Raw genomic sequence first — 15,786 nt, 5'->3', positions numbered from 1 at the left:
CCATGAGGTCTGCTAGAAAAATCCAATGGAATCTACAAAAAATCCTCCCTATGTATTTCCATATGCTAGCAATGTATACATGGATGCTGAAATTAAATATACAGTGTCACTTATAATTGCTCAAAACATGAAATACTTATGTGTAAACCTAACAAAACATGCACACAGTTTGTATGTTCAAAACTGCAAAATGCCAGTGAAAGGAATCAATGAAGTTCTAAATAAATGGAGTGACATACTGTACTTGTAAATTGGAAGATTCAGCGTAGTAAAGACATCAGTTGTCCCCAAATTGATATTCACTTTTAATGTGATTATTATAAAAATTTCAGCAAAGAGTTTTTTAGATACAGACAAGATTATTCTGAAAATGTATATGACAAGGGAAAAAAGCTGCAATAGGATGTCTAACAATTTTGAAAAAGAAGAATAAAGTAGGAGGAATTGATCTACTGATTTCAAGACACATTATATAGCTACAGTAGTCGAGACTGGAGAATTAGCAGAGGGAGAGACACAGATGAATGGAACAAAACACAGAACCTGGAGATAGCCACATATAAGCAGAGCCGACTGATTTTTGACAACTATCCAAAGCAATTCAGTGGAGGAAAGACATTTTATTTTTTTTCATCAGATGGTGCCGGAGCGATTGGGTATCCATGGGCAAAACAAACAAACAACAAAAACACCTTGTACAGCACAAAATAGATTGTAGATTTAAATGTAAAACATAAACTATGAAACTTTTAGATGAAGCATAAGAGAAAACTTTAGAAGCTTCACTCCATGAGAGTTCTTAAAACATGATATCAGAGACATGATCACTAAAAGAAAAAATAAATAAATTGGACTTTATGCAAATTAAAAATATTTGTCCCATGAATGACTCTGAAGGAGATGAAAAGATAAGCTACACACTTAAAAAAATATTTGCAAAACACATACCTGATGAAAGACTCATATCTACATTGTACAAAGAACTCAAAACTCAACAGTTAAAAAAGAAACAATTCTATTAGAGAGTAAGCAAAAAAAATATATAAGGAGACATTCTACTGAAAAGAATATATAGATGGCAAATCAGCACATGAAAAGATATTTAACACCACTAGCTATTAGGGAAATGCAAATGAAGACCATGATGACTATCTCTACACGCTCATTAGAAAAACTAAAATAGAAAATAGCAAGGATGCCATATGCTGACAAGGATGCAGAAAAACTGAATCTCTCATACACTGATGGTTAAAATGGTATAGCCACTCTAAGAAATAGTTGGGCAGATTTTTTTACATTATATTTTATTTATTGTGCCATTACAGTTGTCCCAGAGTTGGGCAGTTTTTAAAAAACTAAACATAAATCTATCATATGACCCAGCATCACCCTCTTGTGATTTATTCCAGAGAAATAAAAACTTATATCCACACACACACACAAAAAAACCTGTGTGCAGTTTCTCCTGGAAGATTTATTTGTAATAGCCCGAAACAACTAAAATGCCGTACAGTGGTGGCCAAAGAAACTGTGGTACATTCAAGCCACAGAATATTCTTCAGCAATAAAAGAAGACAACCACTGGTGGATGCAACAACTTAGGTAGATCTCAAGAGCATTATGCTGAGTAAACAAACAAACAAATGAACAAAAATGCCAATATCAAAAAGTCACATAATGTATGGTTCAACTGGTTACCATTCTAGAAATGACCAAAAGATGGAGAACAGGTCAGTGCTGTCCAGGGATAAGGGCTGGGGCAGAGGGGATGACTGTGACTACAGAATGGCAGTAAGAAGGAGTTTTGTGCAGTAAGGGGCAGTTCTGTGTCTTGATTACAATGGTGGCTACGTGAAATCTCCATGTGATAAAATGATTATAGAACTGTAAAAAAAGAGTATCACACGTGTGTTTGCTGAAACAAAAATATTCTTAGGTTTTGCTGATCTGGAGTTTCATTTACTAAAAACTGTCATCATTTGTATGTAGTTACCTGATACTTGCTTTTTTTTTTACATTCATTAGATTTCTAAGGTTCACCTAAGTTGTTGCATACAGCTGTGATTTATTGATTTTTCCCTGTTGTCTAATATTTTATTGGATGATTATGACTCAGTTCATGTGCTCTCCTGTCAGTGGGCATTTGCATTAAATATGGCTTTTTGCTATTTTGAGTAGAGCTGTTAAAAACACTTTGTGCGTGTCTCCCCGTGCAAATATATGTTTCTCTGGAGAATATAGGTGCGGGGGGCGGGGTTTGCTCAATTGGAGGATATGTAAACATTCATCTTGGTAAGATTCATGAGATGAGGTTAAATTGTTTGCAAGTGTTCGTGTGAACTTATACTCCCACCATCAGTTTAATTTGCACTTTTTTGATTACCAGTGAGGTTGTTCCCCTTTTTATATGTTCACTCGCCATTTGTACTTTTCTCCTCTGGAACAGTGTGTCATATCTCTTGCTCATTTTTCTATTGTGTTGTCTTTTTCTTACTGATCTGTAACATTTCTTTATATGACCTGAATACCGGTCTTTTGTTGATTTTACATGTTGCAAACTGGTCTCAGATATTGGCACATCTTTTGTTTTCTTTTGATAAATGGATCTGAATATTACAGTAAGAAAATGGTCAGCCTTTCCTTTTATGATTAACACTTCTGTGCCTTAAGAATTCCTTTCCCATTCAGAGATCAGAAAGATGTGTTTTTTTTCTTCAAGTTTTAACATTTTGCTTTTCACAACTAAGTCCTTAATCCCTCTGGAATTGATTTTTGGCTGTGACTCTGCCTTGACTTTTGGCTCAGTAAATTATTCCAGCCGTCATATGAGTTCGTCATCTTTTAATTCCAACTTCCCTGCCATGTATGGTTCTGATGCTTGCTCTGTCTCTTCCAATTGTGTTTCTTGCCCTTTGGTCTGCCGGGCAATTTTTTCTTGGTAGCCGGACATGCTGTACCAGATACAAGGAAGTGCTGTACATAGATCCTCAGTGGTGACAGAACGGAAGATCAAATGTCAGAGCCCTTGATATACCATAAAATGTATTTTGTAAACAAGGAGGAAAGATGCTGAGCTATTTTCTCAGAGAGCAAATCTACTGTGACTCGGAAGTTTGACTGAATGTAAAGACTTGGGTAATCATCTGTTGAACCTCAGTTCTTTCTGTTTCAGGCATCTTCCGATAGCCCCAGAGCTAGTGTTTCCCGGGTGCACATCCTCCAGCACCAACCTCCAGATCCAGATTGTTGCTGAGCGGTGTCTCTGTGCACACTTGTTGATTTTCTCCCCAGTATTCTTCCCCTACACCCTTTCCCTTCCTCACAGTATCTTAAATGTCTTTCCACAAGATTTTTTCTTCAGAATGATTCTACCCACACCTCCACGGATAAACCTCGCTTAATTTAAAGCCAGCCAGCACAGTTTGGTGACTGGTTTAGCAATGGGCAGTCTGAGCAACTCCGTCAGACCGAGACAGCCAGCATGCTACACTGTCCCCTTGGAAGGTGGATGTGTGGCCTTCAGCTGCTGTAGCCTTTATTTTTTGTACCAGGAGGGGAGGCAGCTGGAAGTTCAAGTCAATTTACAGAGAACACCTGTGCCAAGAGAACTGCAGAGAATCAAATGATAGTGTGAACCTCTGGCTTCCCAAACCAACCCTGCATCTGGGGTTTTCCCCCCACAGTTCAATGAACCAAAATATTTTCTTTTTTTTGTTGTTATTTATTTGTGTCAGTGAATTTGAGTTGGGTTTTCTGTTATTCATAGCCAAAAGATTGCTGAATGGTAGTTTTTATATATTTCAGGAAAAGTTATGTACATTATTTTAATGTTATTTATTATTTTAAATAATATATTACTTAATATATTACACAGTTATATATATATATATAATTCATACATGTGTGTATATATACACGAATTTATCCTAAAGTTTATAGTCCTTCCAGGATTAAGGCCATAAAGCTTGAATGTTACTAAGAATGCCTGTTCCTCCCTAGAATAAATTGCTTGCATAACACCTGTCTAAAGGACTTTAGAGTGTGTAATGCCAGGACATGAGCCTGCTGTTTTAGGGATTGTACCTATCACCTGCTGTGATACAGACAAAGACCAATTAGACTGAAATATGTCAGTGTTCTTGGAGGTATGTTTCCTGTTTCCTGTTTATAAAGGCAGCTACAGAAGAATTAAACGCAACAGCCTTATGTAAACTGCTTAACTGGGCTGTCAAATCTGCAAGTAAAATATTCATTGATTATGAGTGGTCTCAATTGCAGGGCCACAGAACCACTGGTGATAAAATCTGCCGCTGATAAAATCCGCCACGATACTGTGGGAGGCTCCGAGTCCTGAGGCTACACGTGGCTGCGTACTGTGAGTTACTTTTTTCACCCCTTTGAATGCCTGAGTTTCAAACTGTGTAACTTATGACTCAGAATGCAAAGTTACTGCCTCCTAGTGAGGCTGTTGCCTGTTTCTGTGTTTTGGTCTTTGGTGAATGGAATATGCTAGCTGACATCTGTCATTAAGGTTTTGCCGTGAGGTATACGTTTCCATTTTTAAGTCTTGATAAATTCATGTTACTGAAAAAGAAAACTGTGGCCCCAGTCTAAATTTTTATAATATTCTGCTCCCTTCTCTGGTGACTCTGATTACATAGAAACCTTACTTGAGTATAAGAAATTCACTTAAAAACAAAACAAAACAAGATAACTGATCATTTAAAAACCTGTCTTGCTTCCTGGCCAAAAAAAAAAAATGGGTAATACGTACATGTACATGCCCCTCCTTTCTTTCTCGATCTACTCATTTGGTATGGAGAATTTAAGTGGATACTGGGCAGCAAGTGGAAGGGATGTTTTCTAATTCAGAAAAGGTCCTTCTGAAATTCTACTGCAGTATCATCTGGATGGCAGCGGCCACAGCAGTGCATTTCCTATTAAGACAGGAACCTTATTACTTTCTCAGTGTGTTGATGTGGGTCTCAAAAGCCATCTTGTGGGATATTTAGGAAACTGGCTTTTCAGAAAGGGAAACCTGGTATATGAATTTTGTGGATATTTTCAAAATATGCTCCTGGCCCCAGATGAGAGCCAGCCAAGATTTAGAAGCAAGGTATATGGCTTAGGCCCTGGCAATACATTTTGGGGGCTGTTTGTAAATGAAGCATAAAATTAATCCAATATTTACTTGACCAAATAGTTTTATATGAGGATCAAATGACAGAAATAAAATAAACGTGGGCAAGAATCAAACGTTGCTTTGTGTTTTACTGATATTGCAGTAAATTTACTGATATTGGAGGAGGGAGGTAAGTTGATATAAAAGGAAACATAAATGTGCTTCACTCGTCCTACTTCCTCTATCCCCTCCAAGTCTCTATGGCCTATTAGTAAGTATCTGCTGAGCAACACGGCTCGCCTGAATGTCATAAGAAAGTGAAAGTGAAAAGTCTGTTTTCCAGATTTGGTAGGTCAGTCCTCTGAATGAGATCTGTAGAACAGTAAAGAAATATTTGAAGCTGTGCTAAGTAAAGTCTAAAGTTTGTTGTTTTTTTCCTCTCTCTTCCTGACATTGAGAATTAAGTCTCAGCCCCAGTGCCTTTCTGCTGGAGGCCAAGACAGAACTGTGCATTGGAGTTGGCCGGGATGAGGCAGCCTGAGAGGCTGCTTCTTGTAGATAGTGCTCTGGTCGAACTACTTGTGACTGTCACGACCCTGAATACAGTCCTAGCCATTGCATTAGTTTCTTGGATCTTTCTAATTTCAACTGAAGAATAATAAGAGAGCGCCAAAAGACAGTAAAGCAGGAGTGCAATTCAACGTAAGAATCTTTTCCCATTACCTGGAGGTGTAGGCAGTCGGTATGGCTGCTGTTGGCTCCCGGTCGTTTCTGCTCCTCCTCCAGCACCCAGGTCTCTCTTCTGTTGGTGATCTCAGGGACGGGTGACCCCTCCCTGGGGAGGCCCTTCTCGTGTGAGCCCCAAATACGCTCTGCTTCACCTCTGGTTTCTGTGGAACAAGGAGAGGTTGCAGGACTTCGTGCTGCAGATCTGAAGCATCTGCCAGACCTGGAGGAGGACAGCTGGGATGAGAAACGGACAGAAAGGCTCTGAGGCAGTGATTGAGCCCCCGTCCGACCACTGTTAGCTTGTGAAGGGAGCAACCAAGGCCGGGATGAGGGTGAGCCCTTTACAGGGGGCTAAGCTTCCTGTCTCAGGCTTTTGAGAGGGTGGCTTCAGTTAGCAGCTTCTGCCCCAATTTCCTGGGATTTCTGGAATTTTATTTGAAGGGTTCCACACTTTTGAATAAAAATTGCCTAGTGACAGAGGTCCTGGTAACCATAGGTACGGAAGAGGTATGTAAAGAAACTATTTTAAGGTGAAGTATACAAATAAAATTCAGGTTTATAATTATTTCTGATTTGCTGTTGTCTCGGTGTCTCTCTTTAGCTCCTCTGGGCTGCAGTCATTTTATCTGGATCCTCAAGAATTCCTTACTCCTCCCCAGGGCTTCCTATGTGACTAGCTCCTTAGTTACATGGGATTGTACAGAATTATGGTTTTCTATAGTTTTCTGCATTAAAGACCTCTTTCTTGCTGCTCCTCCTCTTAAAAAATATTGTCTTAATCCTTTTAGCTTAGGAGTTTGCTACTCTGTATCTTCAGTGTTCCATAAATTCTTCTCTAACAAAAGCTCCTGTTTTGTGAAACAGAGAATCTTTCACTCAGGAACAGCAATGGGGAGAGATTATCTAAGAGGCTGTGAGTACAAGACACCAAATACTTAGAGGATAATTAAAATCTGTTTCCAGAGGTTTTAAAATACAGGCATAGAAACAAGTAAATACTCATTATCCAAATAATTGATTTCCTGACCACCATTTTCCACCCAGTTATGTTCTTAATGCCAGAACAACTAATAAATTAAGTGAGAAAAAGAAAAAAGCAAACTGCTTTTTTATTAGTATGTTGAAACAGAATAGAAAGCAGTTGAGTTCTGAGCAATATTACAAGTTCTTGTAGGGCCGTGTAGATTTCCGAGAATGTAGCTTGCAGTAGATAAATGATGGTCTCAATTCACCAGGAAGTTTGATTAAGCACCTAACTTGAGTCCGAGGAAGAACGGTACAGTAGAACATGGACTCATATACATGGAGTTTAATCCCAATACTCACGTATTCATACAGAATACATGGACTCATATATTTGGTAACAGATTATGCTCCTAGAAACACAATGCATGTATTTATTCAATAAATACTGGTTGAGTGCTTGCGATCTGACAGGTGCCGTGCCAGATGATGGGGCTGTGAATGGGGAGCCAGGCAGTCCTGGCTTCTGCCTACAGCGAGGGGTGTGGGGTGGGGCGAGACATCAAGCGAATAATTCCACAAATATATTTTACACCTGTGATAGGTCCTGTAATGAAAACCAGACCGAACCAAACATGAGAAACTATGAAACTATCCAACACAGGCACAACACCCGGTTTAAGCGGTGAGCAGGGAAGCCTCCTGCAGAAATGTGAAGGGGCTGGGGATGGAGAGGATGGTGTTCTGGGCAGAGGCTCCGAGACAGAAGAGCATGGAGCTTCCTGGGAACTGAACCGACGCCAGCATTGCTGGGAGTAGTGGGGGCGTGATGTGAGGGAAAACTGGAGGGGTGGCAGGGGCAGGTCATGAAAGACTCAGTAGGGAATGAATGAATGGACATGTATAGTTCATAACATGAAGTGAGTCCTGTTGCCTCCTGTCATTAGTGTGAAAATTAAAGAAGTCTGCAGTTGCATAATGACTCTGCTGTTTGAAAAAAGAAATTCACTCATTCATTCACTCACTCATTTAAACACAGACAAAATCCCTGTTCACATGGATTTTAACTTCTACTGGAACAAGCAGATAATATGCCAATAGGCAAATATATAGGTTTTATAGTAAGTTTTTCTTTATGTGTAATTGGTGTCACTGGCTTTTAGATGGAATTTAAAAATAATTTCAAGTATTGTATGTATTGCATCTAAGCGCATTTATTTCTTTGTTTAGTTACATGAAGTCATATGCTGTAGTGGTGCTAGGACAGCTGTTCTGTGCAGTACTCAATGCACAGTCAAAGACTTGGAGAAATCCCAAGAGAGGACAATAGAGGGAACCTGTGAAGTTTGTGTTAGTTCATTCTGTTTCTGAGGATCTAGTGGAGGTACTGCGACCCACCCTGCATCTCACGACCTCTTCCTGGAGTGGGGGCGACCTCTTCCTGGAGTGGGGGCGGCAGGTTGAGGGGACAGTGTAAAAACTTAGGTGGAAAATAGCTGAGACTAACACCGATGGAGAAAGATCCCAGGGAGAGTATTTCAGTCTTTCTGGTTCTTTTTACAGAAAGAGTTTAGTATACCTTCTTATACACTTAATCTATTTTTCTATTTCTTTTTAGAAAAAAGCTTAGTATATCTGCTCACATACTTAATATACTATATAGATTTTGCATATTTACTATCGCTACAAAGGGTTCACATTTTACAATCAATGTTCATGTTTAAGTAGAAGTATTTCTTTGCCACATCCCCAAAAGCTGTTATTTAGCTGATGATGCATCTTAACATCATCAGTGACTTACAGCTCCGAAAATACTACGTATCTGGAGCCTTGTTTGAGTTTTCACCCAGACCTGCCCTTTCTGGAGATCTGCTTGAACGTGTCCTGAGGACAATGTTTGTGAATCTGTATATAACACAGTACCATTGGTGGAATTAAATATGTACGGGGCACCTTCAGGTCTTGCTTACAAAAATCGGGGGGTACTTCATTATATCAAAAGGAGGCATAATAATGATCTGTTGTTTAAAAAATAGTATTTATTTATTTTTAGAGGAGAAGGGAGAGAGAAAGAGAGGGAGAGAAACATCAACGTGTGGTTGCCTCTTGCGTACAACCCACTGGGGGCCCAGCCCACAACCCAGGCATGTACCCTGACTAGGAATGGAACCAGCGACCCCTTAGTTCCCAGGCCAGCATTCAATCCACTGATCCACACAAGCCAGGACTAATGATCTGCTTCAATCTTCAGGGACTTCTTTGTTTCTGATTTTCAGATTGCATGAGTTAAAGTGATTTTCACATATGCCAAGAGGAAGGATGGGAATGCTGTTCATGTGATTCTTTAGTACAGGGCTTCCCGACTGTAACACAGTTGACACATTGGACCAGATCATTCTGTTGTGAGGGGTTGTCCTATGCAGTGTAGATTGTTCAGTGGCGATCTGGTGCCAGTAGTGTCCCCGCATCCATCTCTACCCATTGCCAAATGTCTTCTGTGAGGGGCAGCGCCACTCTACGTTGAGAACCTCTGCTTTAGTGCATCATGGCCCATGAGTGACCCGTGGCACTGTGCCTGAGCTTTGTATTGCAGTGGTAGTGTTGCAGACATGGCCGATGCTAAATGCATAACTTTCAGTTCAGCAGGATGGCCTCTTTATAATTCCATAGTTCCTATACCACAACTTAAAAAATTAGGAAACCAGAATTAGAAGACTAAATAATCAATCATATTTTTACTCAGCCAAATGTGTGGAATTCTAACATGGTAATAACGTTGGGTTTTTTGTTGTTGTTTGTATGTTTGTTTGTTTTGTTTGGGGAGAGGGCATACCCTTTGGGAGTCCTGTTTGATTTGTTAAACAGCTTATGAAATTTTACCCTCCAAATTTAAAACTTACTTAGTGGCTTAACTATTTTTTTAAAGGTACATTTGTGAAAATCTGAATGCTGGCAAACACTCCCAGGTGGTCGGCTGCAAGGATTAATTGCTTTTTGGTGATACACAGGAACTTAAAATGAGGCGCAGTTAATGAGTTCAGTTCTGGTTTTATAGGAAGCAGAGAACAAGAGAGAAAAAAGGGACACTCCTGTGTTCCTTGGGGGTGGTCCTTGACATTAGAGTGTAAGTTTTTACAATGGTCTGTTGGTTTCAGGTTCCTTAATCTCTGTGGTTTAATCAGAGTTTGTGAAAACATGAATATGTGTTCTCCCTATACAAATGTGATAAGTACTATAAGCTAAGAAATGACATTTTAAAATCACTTCAATCATACAGGATTAGATCTTCTGAAGTGGTAGTTTACTATGCTGTGGTGCCTGGGAATACTTAAGATTACCTGAGTTTACTTAGAAATATGACTAACATAAGACACCACTGGAATAACTATTTTTAAAAGTTCCTTTTTACTATTATTATTTACTTCACCTAAAGGCCCCGTAGGCCCCTTACCTCAAAGTGTTACATATGGAGACCAATATGCAAATGAGACCAATATTACTTCAGTCCATGTCACTATCATGTTCAGGAATATTTAAGAACTTGCGGTTGTCTCAGAAATAAAGTTCTAATTCTTTTCCATGGCATTAGACGTCCTCTGCTAGCTGGCTGCCATTGACCTTTCACATTTATCTCCTTTACTCCCGTTGGCCCCACCCCCATGTCACACTCCAACTGCAATGAACCCGGTGGGCCAGGACATTCTGGTACTTTTCCTCCTTCATTTTCCTAATCCTGTTGTCTCTACCTCTTAAATCTCAATCCATGCTCAAGAATTACTTTTTCTCTGTATCATTCCAATTTTACTATATGTGCAGAAAGTAAGCACCCCTACCTACGTTCATTGCAGTGTTATTTATGATAGACTAGGTTTGGAAGCAGCCCAAGTGTCCATCAGTAGATGAGTGGATAAAATAGTAGTGGTACATTTGCGTAGTGGAATACTGCTCAGCCATTAAAATGAAGGAAATCTTACTTTTGCAACAGCATGAATGAACCTGAAGAGTGTTATGCTAAGTGAAATAAGCCAGTCAGAGAAAGACAAATACCATATGATTTCACTTACACATGGAATCTAATAAATAAAAAAAATAAACAAACAAAATAGAAACAGACTCATAGATACAGAGAACAGACTGACAGCTCTAAGAGTGGAGGGGGCCGGGGGGCCCGGAAGAAACATGTGAAGGGATTAAGCAAAGAAAGAACTCACAGACACAGACAGCAGTACGGTGATCACCAGAGGGAAAGGGGGAGGGGGGAGGTGGAAGAGGGTAAAAGGGAATAAATGGTGATGGAAGGAGACTTGACTTTGGTGGTGAACACACGATACAATATATTGATGACGTATTCTGTAGTTGTACACTTGAAACCTGTATAATTTCATTGATCAATGCCACCCCAATAAATTCAATTTAAAAAAAAGAAAAAGAAAAAGAAATATGGCCCATGCTCACTAACCCAAGGGTTGAACTGAAATTTGGGTTATCTTGATCTTTGTTTTTCCCTCTTTATCTTGACTTTCATTTTCTATCTCTTCCTTTGATTACTTGTTTAATTCATGGGAAACAGAAGAGATGAAGGAAAATCAAGTCCCTTCCGATTCTATTGATCAACAGCTTAAGCCTTTTCTATGTTGGATTTTCTTCAAAGCAGCAGTTGGTAATATATATTGAGATTCTAAGATCCTAACATTTAAAAAAAAGAATCATTTCTTCCATGAAACTTTTTAAGATATTCTCACCTAGAATGAAACTCTCTTTCTCCCTCTCCTCCCTCCCTCTCTCTCTCCCTGCTCCTTTCCCTTTCCTAGACTAATGCTTCTTAAACTAGGTATTGGAAGGAGTAGATTATTTTAAATTTTCAGTTTGTCACAGCCAATACATGTCCTCCTGTCCTGACCAGTCCTTTGATCCCGCCGCGCCAAATTCATGGTGCAAGTTTGGCAGTCATCCAGTGAGGCGAGATGGATCCACATGATCACACGCTGGGTGTGGTAGCAATGCCCAGTCATGGTAGAATTGTCTGCACAATTACCTGTCCTGTTGCAGTCTGATAAGGAGTAGTTCATTGGGTAGTGCTGGCCCACAGACCACACTGTAAGCAGCACCGCCCTAGACTATAAGCTCCGTGAGGACAGAACCTAGCCTGCTTTTTTAGCCCTGTAATTCAGCACCCAGCTCTGCCTGTCACATAGTGAGCGCCCTTAGTGCAGGCAGTACGATCCCACTGTGGATAAACAGGACCGGTCTCCAAAGTAGCTTGGATCAGATCTTGATCACTTTTTAACACCGACAGGATTATATGTCCTTTTTAAAAATATATTTTATTGATTATACTATTACAGTCATCTCATTTTATCTCCCCTTTATTTCCCTCTACTCTGTACCCCTTCTCTCACCAGCATTCCCCGACCTTAGTTCATGTCCATGGGTCATACACATAAGTTCTTTGGCTTCTCCATTTCCTATTCTATTCTTAACCTCCCCCTGTCTGTTTTGTCACTACTATTTATGCTTCTTATTCCCTGTACCTTTTCCCTCATTCTCCCCCGGCCCCTTCCCTGCTGATAACCCTCCACGTGATCTCCATTTCTATGAATCTGTTCCTGTTCTGGTTGTTTGCTTAGTTTGTTTTTGTTTTAGGTTTGGTTGTTGATAGTTGTGAATTTGTTGGATTATCATATCTTATCAACATCAGAAAATAGGGATGAATGAGAGTATCAGACTGATTTATTTTAAAGATACGTGGTCTTTAGTAAAAAAATGTACTGAAATAAACCACACCTCCAGCTTCCCAGTGCTGGTCTGGCCTTTGTAAATGACAGTCACTTGATTAATAATTCATTTCCTTTCATGAGATAGTTGCAAAAATCCACTTAAGTCATATTTAAATAAAATAAAGGGATATTTTTAAAAATCTAAAGGATTTTGCCTGTTAAATAGCAGGATTGAGAAATTGTCTCAGGGAAATGTGTTCCTAGTAGAAAAAAAAGCAACCCACACAAAAAAGCTATATTTAAAGCTAAAATGGCTTTTTTTTTAAATGCAACCCAAGGGGATACATTGACACTCTTAAACAGTCTAAAATTGTGTTTCTGAAAATGAGAATCACATGGAGTTAGTTTAACATCTATCACTGTAATTTCTACTGGGAAAAACACTGAGAACTGAGTTATATTTTTCAAACTTTAAAATGTAAGATTCCAAAGAAATTGCTTGACAATGCTATTTGAAAATAGATTTCTAACTTTCAGTAGTTCAAGAGTCTTTCTGGAGTGTAGAAGTAGTTGCAGTTGAATGTTCATATTTTTTTCATTGAATGTTTCATTATATTAAAGTTAACAGCCAAGAAAAACAAGGACGTTTACTATATATGTTTTTTCTACCCTTATTAGCCACTTACTTTTCCATGGATGGAACATTTGTTATTTCTGGGAAACATATGGCACATGACCAGAACCATAATTAGTAACAGTTTGATGTTATAGGAATTTGAAATTTGGTTATTTCTAGCTTTATTAGATCAGTGGCTTCCTTGGAAATTTAAAAGCAGCAAATACAGATCCTACGGGTGCCCTCTGGAGTCAGCTTCTTTTGTCCTTTACAAATGGTGGTATTTGCTTTCTTTTAATTGGGGGGGGTGGAGGTGAGCAATTGAAGACTCTTGCAAATACTTATATGGCTCTGCTCCAGAGCCAGAAGGTGCTAGAAGGAGGCACTGTTCAAAGCATTTTATGTAAATCAACTTATTGAAGCATTGCAGTTGCGGGTGAGACACAGAGGCAAGAAGACATTCATTTGCCCGAAGTTACTTCAGTGAGAAGTTGTGTTGTTGAGATTCACCTGAGAGAGTCTGGTTCCATCCAGACTCCACGCTCTAACTATGATACAATAGTGTCTGTCGTGCAGCACTGCTTGTCTAAAGATGGAAAATTCCAGAATTCCATTGGTAGAATCCTGCTGAAAAGGTGATTATTAGTATTTTTTGCAGATTACTTCTTCCTAATACGTACCTAGTAACTGGGAAATGCTGAGTAACTGGGGAATACTGGATACTGTGAATTCTGGGTCACTGGGAATTTGGGGTAACCAGGGAATGCTGGGAGAAAGACACAGGAAGCCATTCGATGGCAGCCACATCTGAGCTGCTTCCTCGTATCTGTAAGCCAGAGGACCATTGCCATCAGTACAGGACTTGGGACGGGCCTGCAGAGCTGGTCACCCTCACACAGCATCCTCCAAAGCAGTGTTATGTTGGAATCAGACAATTAAACATTTGTAGAATCATTTTACTCCCAATCTTTAAGTGTATTTAAAATTCACAATTTTTTAGCACTTGCTTTATATACAAACACAAGAGTGGAGAGCAGACATCTTATGGAAAGCATGTGTGCTTATTTATTAATTCATTCATTTTTTAAGACTGGCGGGCACTGTGGGGGAGCAGCTTAGCAGAGAGCCCTTAGCCTTCCCCACAGGACATTTACTGCTGGGCTCTCACACGCATCCCAGCCGGGCGACGGAGGCTAATCATTTCTGCTTTGTGTTGGAAGCCGCGGTTGCTGAGGCTGATTATTCACAGAAGTAAGGCAAAGCATCTCAACATTCCCAAAATGTAGTGTGTCCCATCCTGTGTTACTAATGGAGTTATTAAGGACTGAAATTGCAACATTGCTTAGCAACGTGCACATCATAGTAGTTACTCTTTTGACCAGTAGCAGCAAGTAGTATGTCTTATAAACGTCCTGGTGGGTATCTTCATTTTCCTTTCCCTTTCTTCTGACATGGCTATATTCATTGTCATGGTAATAAGCAGCGTGCTTAGACTGTGGTGTGTGTGGGAAGGGTGGTTTTAGACACACTCCCTTAAGTGCAGAGATCAGCCCTGAAAGCTGGCATTAGTCCAAGCTAGAACCAAAAGGAAATTAGGCTGTAGGTAAGAAAAGGAGTAAAAGGTTCCTTCAACTCTACGGTTCCATGTAAGACTCTATTTTCGCTGCTGGCGAGTATGCGGTGGTGGTTATGTCACCCCCGTGAGATGTGGGAACTTGCTGTAATACTTTTCAGACTCCTTGTTTTGCCGGCTCTGGTCTTTCAGGCAGTGACTGGAGTCCCAAATAACCAACAGCAAATGTCATTTCTGCTTCTTCCTGATGAAGAGGTAACGCTTTCACTGAGAGCAGAGCTAGCATGCTCCTGCCGTTTACCCTTCACCAGGGGTGTCGGACAAGTCGATGTCGGGGTGAATTTGATCTGGAGGCGCTTCTACCCCAGCCCTCTGTCTTCTCCACGCTGGAATAGTAGCTGTAGAGAATCCCGACGCTCTGCTCTCTTCCCTTTCTCTGCCTCCACAGCCATCGTAGACCGGGCTCTTAAATCCCAGCGTTCTAACCTGGATTCTGCTTTCAGGAAAAGCAGGACATGCCGGGCATTGGGGCCATCTTGCGGGACAGACTACCTCTAAAGAAGTGGGAACAACTGTGGAAGGAAAGAGAGCCAGCCTTCCCCACACGGAAACAAGGGGGAACGAATCCTTTCACCACTGGAACAAAGGCAGCCACTCATCCTGGATGGGAAGATGTTCCCCGGGAGACTGTCACCCAGTGACTGATGTCTGTTCAATCCCAAATCCTGGAGGGGCTTTTGGGGGTTTGAATTAGCAGATTGCTGGGCTCCTCCTCCCTCCTGAGGAAGGGTGGAGGAAGGGTCCTAGAACATGTGCACCTCCCTCCTGCGGGGTCAGTTTTTGGTACTTTGCACACCCTCAGCTTTGCTTCTGCCTTGTTGTGCCCTAGATCATTAACTAATTACGGACCCAGTCCCTTCTGTGCACTTGCTAATTGGATGTTTTGGAAAATTGCTCCATGCTGGCTTAAATAATGAGGAGAGAATTAAAAGGCTAAGAGGTGCTGGGAAAGACAGACTGTGACCATTGGAAATCCAGCAAATGCCACTCAAATATCTGTTACCCG

General features: G+C 40.4%; 1 protein-coding gene across 3 annotated transcripts in view; it reads left to right on the top strand.

The window, feature by feature from the left end:
* The window catches only part of NCALD (neurocalcin delta), a 339,563-nt gene that overhangs the window by 197,063 nt on the left and 126,714 nt on the right, over nt 1–15,786 (top strand). Inside the window, exon 4 of one of the 3 annotated variants that reach the window (XM_045861404.1) lies at nt 4,279–4,375. The exons of 1 other annotated variant lie outside the window; for it this stretch is intronic. The gene's annotated coding sequence lies outside the window, so the exon portion shown is untranslated. Of the gene's footprint in view, nt 1–4,272; nt 4,376–15,786 lie in introns of those variants that run through there. One more of the 3 variants, XM_045861408.1, reaches the window with a different exon arrangement.

This window comes from Phyllostomus hastatus, unplaced genomic scaffold (assembly GCF_019186645.2).
Source record: "Phyllostomus hastatus isolate PE091 unplaced genomic scaffold, TTU_PhHast_1.1 phas_scaffold_21, whole genome shotgun sequence".
Taxonomy (NCBI): Eukaryota; Metazoa; Chordata; class Mammalia; order Chiroptera; family Phyllostomidae; genus Phyllostomus; species Phyllostomus hastatus.
The sequence above is the reverse complement of the archived record's forward strand: the minus strand, read 5'-3'. Positions and strand labels throughout refer to the sequence as shown.